Source organism: Anoplolepis gracilipes, unplaced genomic scaffold, assembly GCF_047496725.1.
Source record: "Anoplolepis gracilipes unplaced genomic scaffold, ASM4749672v1 Contig23, whole genome shotgun sequence".
Taxonomy (NCBI): domain Eukaryota; kingdom Metazoa; phylum Arthropoda; class Insecta; order Hymenoptera; family Formicidae; genus Anoplolepis; species Anoplolepis gracilipes.
Window position 1 is genome coordinate 149,158 of NW_027328674.1, and position 9,862 is coordinate 159,019.

General features: G+C 47.4%; 1 pseudogene; it reads right to left on the reverse strand.

The window, feature by feature from the left end:
* Positions 1-44: 44 nt before the first annotated feature.
* LOC140675890 (NADH-ubiquinone oxidoreductase chain 5-like) lies at positions 45-1,361 on the reverse strand (annotated as a pseudogene).
* Between the last annotated feature and the right edge of the window lie 8,501 nt (positions 1,362-9,862).

Here is a 9,862-nt window from a genome sequence, read left to right on the forward strand (position 1 = left end):
ATTATAATAGGACTATAAATTCATATATATATATAATTTATAAATCATATAGATCTAAAAAAATAACTAAATATTAATATATTAATTAAATTTTTTATAGACATAATCAACCTTAATAATACTCCCACAAATAATAATAACATTGTAGTTATTTTTACATTTACATTCATATATAAAAAGTAATTATCAAAAAAAAATATTCACATTAATATAGATCCTCTAATTAACCTTAAGATTAATAAAACAAACATCGATAAATTCATTAATTTATCTTCTTTATAATAATAAAATCTTGAATTTTTAAATGAGCCAAAATAAATATAATAAATCAATCGTAAAGAATATGACACAGTAAGAGAAATTGATAAAGTAATTATTATTAATAAAAAAATATTAATATTATTTAAATAGATAATTTCTATAATTAAATCTTTAGAATAAAATCCGGCTAAAAAAGGAATTCCTATTAATGCTAATCTAGAAATATAAAATCTTATTATAGTAAATGGAATAAACTCATTTAAATTACCACATAATCGAATATCCTGATTATTATTCATTAAATGAATTATAACTCCTGCACACATAAATAATAATGACTTAAAAATTGCATGAGTCAATAGATGAAAAAAGGCTAAAAAATTAAATCTTAAACTTAAAATTATTATCATTAACCCTAATTGACTTAAAGTAGATAAAGCAATAATTTTTTTTAAATCATTTTCAAAATTTGCCATCAACCCAGCTATAAATATAGTAAAAATTGAAATATATAATATAATTTTCTCAATGCCCCTATTCATTAAATATTTATTAAAACGAATTATTAGATAAACCCCTGCAGTAACCAAAGTTGATGAATGAACCAAGGCTGATACTGGGGTCGGGGCGGCCATAGCTATTGGTAATGAAACAGAAAAAGGAATCTGAGCACTTTTTGTAGCTGCTGCTAAAACAATTATTCTTAAAATTAACTTATAATTTTCCATAAAACTTAAATTCCAACTTCAAAATGTAAATATTAATCCAATTCTTATTAATAACCCAATATCTCCCACTCGATTGCATAAGACTGTCACTATCCCAGAATTATATGATAAATAATTCTGATAATAAATCACTAAACAATAAGAAGTTAATTCTAACCCATCTCACCCAAATAAAATTCTAATTAAATTAGGGCTAATAATCATTAAAATTATTGATAAAACAAATATAATTACTAACTTAATAAACCGATCAATAAATATGTCATCGCCTATATAAATTATTCTATGTAATATAATTATTGAAGAAATTAATATAACTACCCCAATGAACAATGAGACTCAATCAAATAAAATATAAAATTCTACATTAATTGAATTAAAATTAAAAAATAATCATTCCATTATATATCTTAAATTTATTAAATTTAAATATAATCTTATAAAAAAAAATAACATAAAAATAATTATTATAAAAAATGAATAAATTTATAATAATCTAAGATAAATTTTTTTTATATCACTAATTTCACAAATTAATATTTTATTTTAAACTACTTAAATAATGACATTATAATAAAATAAATAAATAATAAACATTACTTATTTATTAATAATTAATATTATCTATATTGACTAATATAACAAAACTAAATTCTATTTAAAAAAATTAATGTATTAAACTTAAATTTAAAATTATTAAAATTAAAGGAATTAAATGAATCAAAATAATCATATAATCTTTTATATAAATAAATTGTTGAAAATTTTTCTTCAAAATAATTAAATCCATGCTGAATATATGAATATAAATATAATGAATAAGCACTCCTAAAAAAACAAATCATTATTATATAAATAATAACAGATATCTCTCATCTAATTAAAACTCTAATTATAAAAATCTCTCTAAAAAAATTTAAAGAAAAAGGAAAAGAAAAGTTAGCAGCACATAATAAAAATCATCAAATTCTTAAAGACGGAAAAATATTTAATATTCCTTTATTAAAAAAAATCAACCGACTCCCTGATCGCTCATAATATAAATTCACTATAAAAAATAAACCTGATGAACATAGGCCATGAGAAATTATTAAAATATAAGCACTAATAAATCCTAATTTTATTATTGTTAATATTGAACATATTATTACATTTATATGTACAACAGAAGAATAAACCACCAAACTTTTTATATCAATTTCAACTAAACATAAAATACCAATAAACAACCTTCCTACAATCCCAACTCTAAAAATTACATACCTATACTTATTCCTTTGAAAAATAAATATTATAATAAAACGTAATAAACCATACCCCCCTAATTTCAATAAAACAGCAGCTAAAATTATTGACCCATAAACAGGCGCTTCAACATGGGCCTTAGGCAACCAAACATGAAAAATAAAAATTGGTAGCTTAATAAAAAATGCTATAAAATAAACTAAATAATCTCAAAATCCTATATTAATTATTATATTTTTTATCAATAAATTAAAATCAAATGTTATATTATGCTTATAAATTTCAAATAAATAAATTAATAAAGGCAAAGAAATAAATATTGTATATATTAATAAATAATAAGATGCAGAGGTTCGTTCAAAATTTAACCCTCAATAAATAATGACAATAAACATAGGAATTAATCTTAACTCACAAACATTAAATAAAATAATATTAAATTTATAGAAGAAAAATAAATAATTAAAATTAATAATATAATTTCAAATATTAACAATTTTTTCTCATAATTTATTTTAATTAGCCTACCACTCCTCTCCTCCAACTGAATAACTATTTTTATTAAAGCTAAAATTCAAAACCTTAAAGCTAATAAAAAAAATGAATAAAAATCAAACCCTATAAATATTCTCACCCTAATTCAAATATCATCTTTAAATATAAATTTAAATAAAAATAAAAATCTAAAAATAAAACATGAATTATAAAAAAATATAATTTTTTTATTTTTTATTAATAAAATTATAAATATAAAAAAAAAATAAAAATTTTATCATATTAATTCAAAAAAAATAAATAATAGAATAATTTAATTATACCATAGTGGTCCGGCCGCGTACACGGTCGTGCGGGCCGTGCCGTTTGACCAGACCGGGGCGACATCCCTTTTAGCCCTAAACTCGCCCGGACCAGACACCTCTTTGGCATCCCCCGGGTGACACCCCTGGCTCACACTCTTGCCTCCGGTGTCCACCCTCGAAGGGTAGCCATTCGCGTGCGTCTTTCGGTTATTATAGTGGCCAAGACAAATCACCACTAGGCGGACTCCTGTATTGGCGGTCCGGCCGCGCTTCATGGGTCCCCACCTTGACGAGAAGCTTCCGCAGGGCCCTGGTTTCGCAGAACCCCTTCTGGGTTCCACTACTAACAGGTTCCCGCTTCCAGTTCCCGATCCAGCAGAGCCCTTCCCCTTGGACGAGTTCCCAGGGAAGGAGTCGAGACACGTACTAGCCCCAACGGCACTTGGCTCGGAGGGGTCTTCGGTGCAACGACGCCCCAATCAACGCGAACCGGTTTCCCCCGGTCAGGCACCAGCCATTTCACAGGATGTTATCGCATTGTCGATCAACATCCTGCCCCGAACGTCTCCGTGTTTTGTACAGGGGGTAAGCGCACCCCAGCTCGAACCGTGTGTAGCATCGGGACGGTAGTGTCCTTCAACCCACATCGGGCTTCCTGACCCGTGTCCCCGCCTCCGCGTTTTTATACGAGGGGGAAGGCGGACCCCTGTGCGTACCGTGTATAGCATCGGGACTGCGGTCCTTCAACCTACATCGGGCGTCCTGTCAACCGATCCGTCTTTCGAGTTTCCTATACAGAGGAAAGAGGACCCCTGTTGCGGTGTTTGGTGACTTTGGGACTCGGATCCAGCCGAAAATCCCTCCATCACCCACCACCAAGACCCGAATCAGAGATGAGCGACCCCCTGACACCTCGCCCTGCTGTCAAGCCAACAGGTCGAGGTCCTACCCGAACCCTGCATCGTAGGGTGGCGACTACCCTACAACGACCAAAGCGATGCCGGCCAAACCCGCCGTCCCCGAAGAGCCGGAGGATCCCCCGACACCGAGATGGCCCGGAAGCGCGACCGTCCCAGGAGGCTCGTCGGCACCCGTAGATCCGCCTCCCTCCAAGAAGCCGCGCCCCGACCGCTCGCTTCCCGTCTTGTTGGGATTTGCGACGCGTAAGCCTCACTTCAGGATCGGCACCCGGGGAGCCCGATCAGCATCGGTTGCCTCTCCATCCGATCGGCTCTTCTGAAAAGGACTCCTCCGGAAGGGAGGACACTCTTCAGGCGGGCACGCTAAGGCCCTCGCGTAGTGTCTTTGTTACTCCTCAACCCCCGCCCAGCCACGCTCCGGCTTAAGGGCTTTCGCCCCCGGCGTACTATGTGGCGTTCACCATCATTTCCGCCGCGACCGTCGCGTCTGTAGCAGGAACCGATTCGTACGCGTCCGACACCCAGGTATGCATGCCGGTGCTATGCATCCTGCCCGAGCCCGGGTCCAAGAGGAAATCCGGCTAAAGATGCGCTTTTAGCTATCTCTCCACTCCGGTTTCCCGGGCTTCAGGACAGAGCCTCCCCACCATGTCAAGGTGACGCATCATCGGGAAGGAGTAGGGAGGTAACCTAACCTAACCTAACCTAACCTAACCTAACCTTTTTTTTTTTTTTTGTTACGAGGGGGAAATGCCTTTACGCATCCCCGGCCTGGTATTGGTTGGCCGGGGTATGTGGGACTCGCCGGCGCTATAGAGGAAGCACCGGAATACCCACTAAAACCCCCCCTGGGTATCCTTCCCAGACGGTTTATGCAGAAAGGAGGGCCTCGCCATCGGCACTTTCCCTCCTCCTGCCCGTCTCGTACACACACACGCTTGGACCTGGGTCCAACGAGCACTCGCAGGAGCGTCCCTTCCCTATTACGACCCCGGGATACCAACCGGGGTCTTCTCCTTCCCAGATTGCAGTAGACGGAGGTGGAATGTCCGTTTCCTACCCCACTTCCGGCTCTGCGTCTCTCCCACACCAGAGACGTAATGGGGGGGGATAATCGTGTCCCCCCCTTTATCGTCATTTTCGTCCTACTTCCTTGTCCACCCCACTGCCTGCTCCGGCCCCCTGGTCCGACCGCCCACTTACTAGTGGGGGTCGGCTTCCAAGGGTGGGGGTCTGCTGTTGGGGGTTCTCGCCCGAATTCCCGGGAGAGGGAGGAGGGGTCTTATCTTCCCTCCCCCGGCGTCTCTCTCGTCCTTCTCTCTCTCTTTCTCGCTCCGCCTCTTTCTTTGTGCTGAAGACTACTCCACAGAAAGAGGCCACCGCCCTCCATTTATCCTCCCCTTCTACCATAGCCTTCACTATGGCTACGAGGGAGAGATCCTCTCCCACGGCCGTGGACAATTCCGCCCGGCTTTCCACCCACGCAGGACACACCTCCAGGGTGTGCTGCGCTGAGTCCAGGGGGTCGGTGCAGTGGTGGCACTTGCCCGTAGTCTCCTACCCAATACGGTCCAGATATTCGCCGAAGCAGCCGTGCCCCGTGAACACCTGAGTCATACGGAAGGTCATTCCCCCCTTCCTTTTTTCCACTCAGGCCTCAAAGTGAGGCCCTATGGCCTCAGCCACCCTACGCCCCGCAGCTCTGCCAGACGGAGAGAGCAACTGCTGCTTCCACCGTTCCAGCATCTTTCTATGGTGCTGCCGCCTCTCCGCAATCTTCGCCCGGGGGACGATGTTCCGCCCCGCCTCCCGGAGCCCTCGCATGCGTCGGTACACATCGGTGTACATCTTCGCGAGAAGCTCCACGGGAGGAATCCCCGCCAAAGCAGTCGCCGCTTCGAATGACACTGTACGGTAAACACGTACCACCCGTAATGCCATTTTCCTTTGGACCCCGTGCCCAGGGTCCTCCGGTTGCCGCTGATATCCTCGGCCCATACGGGTGTCCCGTACAGCATCATAGCGTGAACCGTCCATCCATACAGCCGCCTGACTCGACCGTCAGGGCCTCCCAGGTTCGGGAATAGATGGCCCAGCGCGGCAGCTGCTTTCTCCAGGCGGGGAACTAACTGGGCAAAGTGCGCGGCGAAGCGCCACCCACCGTCCAGCAGTAACCCCAGATATTTAAGGGTATTTCCCACTTTCGTCTCCACCCCCTCCACCATAACCCGAAGGCTCGGCGGCACACTTCTAGCACCTGGCCGGAAAATGATTGCCTCCGTCTTCTGGGGCGCCACCCTCAGGCCCAACTCCTTGATAGCCCGCGTAATACACGCCGTCGCTACCGTGGCCAGGGCCGAGGCCTCCCTTCTGTTTTCCCCCTCGGCTAACACGATCGTATCGTCCGCGTAGCAGACGACCGTGCAGCCGGGGGGGATGGCCGTCCTTACCACCCCGTCGAAGGCCAGGTTCCACAGGAGTGGCCCGAGGACCGACCCCTGTGGGACTCCACATCCCACTCGTCTCGTAACCTCTACCGCGTCCCTGTTGGTGTAATGTAGGGAGCGGTCGCTGAGGTACGATTGGATGATCCGGCGGAGGTATCCCGGCACGCCGAAGCGGGCCATGGCTCTTTGGATACATCTCCAGGGCAGGGTGTTAAAGGCGTTCGAGATGTCAAGAGACACGCCGATCGCCACCCTGCCCTCCCGCACCGCGGCTTCCGCAAAGGCGCGCACCCTCAGTACTGCGTCCACGGTTGATCTTCCACCGCGGAAGCCGTACTGCCGGTCATCCAAGTTCGGCCCGATGCTTTCCAGGTGCTCGACGAGGCGATTGGCGACTATCTTCTCCAGGATTTTGCCAGCCTCGTCGAGCAAACATATGGGCCTGAACGACGAGAGGGTCTCCATATCCTTGCCTTCCTTTTGCAAGAGGACCAAATTGGCCCTCTTCCACCTCTCGGGGAAGATTCCCAGTCTGAGGCACTTCGTGTGTAGGTGTGCAAGATGCCCACCCATCACCTCAAAGGCTCCAGCCCACGCCTTCCTAGGGAGTCCATCGGGTCCGGGGGCCTTGATGCCGCAGAGTCTCCGCCTGCACCTCTCCATTTCTTCTCCCGAGAACGCCAGCTCCTCTGACCATTCTGGTCCTCCTTTCGCAAAGATGGGGGAGGGGGTATCCTCCTCCTCAGACTGTGGAAAGAGCCCTCCGACCACCCGGTCCAGGGCTTCCGGGGAAAGGGTCTCCGTAGCCGGTGGCCCTCTATTGCAAAGCTTCCTGAGCACCATTTGGTATGGCCGTCCCCAAGGGTTCTCTTCCAAGTGCGAGAGGAGCTCGTCCCACGCCCTAGCTTTCGCTTTTTTTATTTCCAGGCGTAGGGCGTCCCTGGCCACTTTGTACGCCTGGTAAAGGCCTCTAACTTCCTCTACCGGCCTATCCTTCTTCTTGGCCCGGGCGTATTTCCTCCTTTGATGGACCGATGACCGCCGCAATTTCGCGATCTCCCCGGTCCACCAGTACGCCGCTCTACGGCCTTGCGGACCAGCCTTGATCCGGGGCATTGACGCGTCACATGCATCAGACATGGCGCCCCGGATCCACTCGACTTCCTGCTCTATGTCCCTGTTGGCCTCTCCCGGTTCTCCTCTCCCCAACCACGTGATCGAGAGGATCGAGGCCATAAAGGCGTCCTCGATCATTTTCTTTGTGCTCCAGCGCCTAGGAGAGGTCGTCTCTCTCAGCCGTCGACTGGAGCACCTGCTCGGGTGTGACCATGAGGCCGTAGACTATGTACCTATGATCAGACAAAGTCTCGATCTCCGTGGCCACCCTCCACCCTAGCACCCTGTTGAGGGTCGCTAGGGAGGCCCAGGTAAGGTCCACCACCGACTCGCCCCTTTCCCGTATGCAGGTGCTTATTCCTCCCTCGTTCAGCAGCCTTAAATCCAGTGTCGCGGCCCACTCCTCGACCGCGACACCTCGGCGGTCCGTCCTCGGGGAACCTCACGTCATCGATTTTGCGTTAAAGTCCCCCGAGACCACCACCCGCCCCACTCCCATCCCGCTGATGATAGCGGTAAGGGAGTCCAACCTCTCAGCAAATCCTGAGAGGTCCAGACTAGGCGGCAGGTAGACCCCGACGACCAAAACGGGTCCCCATCTGACCGCCACTTACCCTTTGCCCTTGGCCACCAGTTTGGCAGGAAGTGAGGCCGGAGCATCCGCCCTCCATGTAATCGCTACGGAGCCCAACTCGTCCCCCACCCACGAAGGGTGCTCGGGGATCCGGTACGGCTCCGCAGCAATGCCCAAACCACAACCACGCTCCGCCAGAGTGTGCACAAACAAGTTTTGCGCCTGACGGGCGTGGTTGAGATTTGCTTGCAAGACCCGAGCCGCCATTTATTTATTATTTGAATTATGACTCGGGCCTGCCTCCGATCCCTTTAATGAAGAGGGGCTTTCGGGACCCCTTTCCCATCCTGTACCTTCTCCTTCAGGGGGGTAGTCTAGGGGGAGGAGATTTGTATCCTCGTCCTCCCCTTTGTTTCCCATCTTTGCCTCGGTCTCGCCCACCATCCCAGACCGCCCACCACCCGCTGACCGGCGGGTACTCCTTCCAGGGTATTCTCCCTTTCTATGGTGGTGGGGACATCCTCCGTTTCCTCATTCCCCTCCATTTCCTCCCCCCCTCTTTCAGCTGCTTGTTGGGGGGTGAGGAGCAGGAATTGTTGAGGTCTTTGGCTTTTTTCTCCAATTCTCCCTCTCTCTTCCTCTTCGGTTGCGACCTAGGGGTCGACGCGCCGCGGGGTGTGGGAGTTCCCGCATTCACTGTACTCTTTGCCGCGTCGTGTCCTTTTTCCCTTATAGAGGATCCTTTCCCCTTTATAGAGGAAGGTTTCCGGCCAGTGCTTTCCTCTACGGGCCTGCGTGTTTCCCCCCTAAGGGCCCCGGTAGTTCGCCCAGTTATGCGACCACCCTGCGCAATGGGGCAGGCCGCACTCCCCGCCCTATGTCTTGCCGGCTTCCCTCTATCCGCGCATATGGGACATCTAGGCGCCGCCCTGCAGTCCGCCGCTCGGTGTTCCTCCTCCCCGCATTGGAAGCAACCGAATCTTCGTTCCACGGTTGCCGTGCATTTCGACTGTACGTGTCCCCTACCCAGGCATTTAAAGCATTGGAGGGGCCTCTCTTCCAGCAATTCAACCCTGGCGTGGGCCCACCCAACCCTTATTCTGCCGGCTTTCGCCACCAGATTGGCGGCAGCTGCAGGGCATTTGGCCCACGCCGAGCCCATCCCATTGGGGGCTCTTCTTATCGCCCCCACTTTGATGTCCCCGTGGGCACATCCACCGACTTCCGCGATTGCGTCCCTTACCTCCGAGGCCTGGACTGCATCGTCCAGGTCCCGAAACAGGAGCTCCGCGGTCTTGATAGGGAGGGATACCCTAACTCCCTCCGCCCCCTCCAATGCCTTTCTAAGTTTGGAGGCAAAAGCCATAGCCTTTTGGCTGGCTCCCTCACCTCCCACTTCATATATAATCGCCCCTGTAAGGTCCCTCCTGTTCCTGAGCTCCGTGATGTTGAGCTCAGTCAGGTCGATCTGACCCCTCGCACGGCGGACCATTTCGCTGTACTGTCCCTCCGGGCACGTAAAAACAACCGCCGCAGTGCGGGGGACCCTTATCGGCCTGGGGGCACCAGCTCTCTTCTTACCCCCATCAGGGGGTCCAGGTGGTGGTGGTCTCTTCTTCTCCCCCTTCTCCTTTCCCTTTACCTTGGCTGTCGGGGGTGCCGGGGATGCGGTCTCCTTCCCGCTCCTCAGCTTCCTTTTCTTTTCCAGTGCCGCCGCATATGTGAGTCGCTCCTTGTCGGCTGCCCGCGACGGTTTTGGGACGGGTCCTCC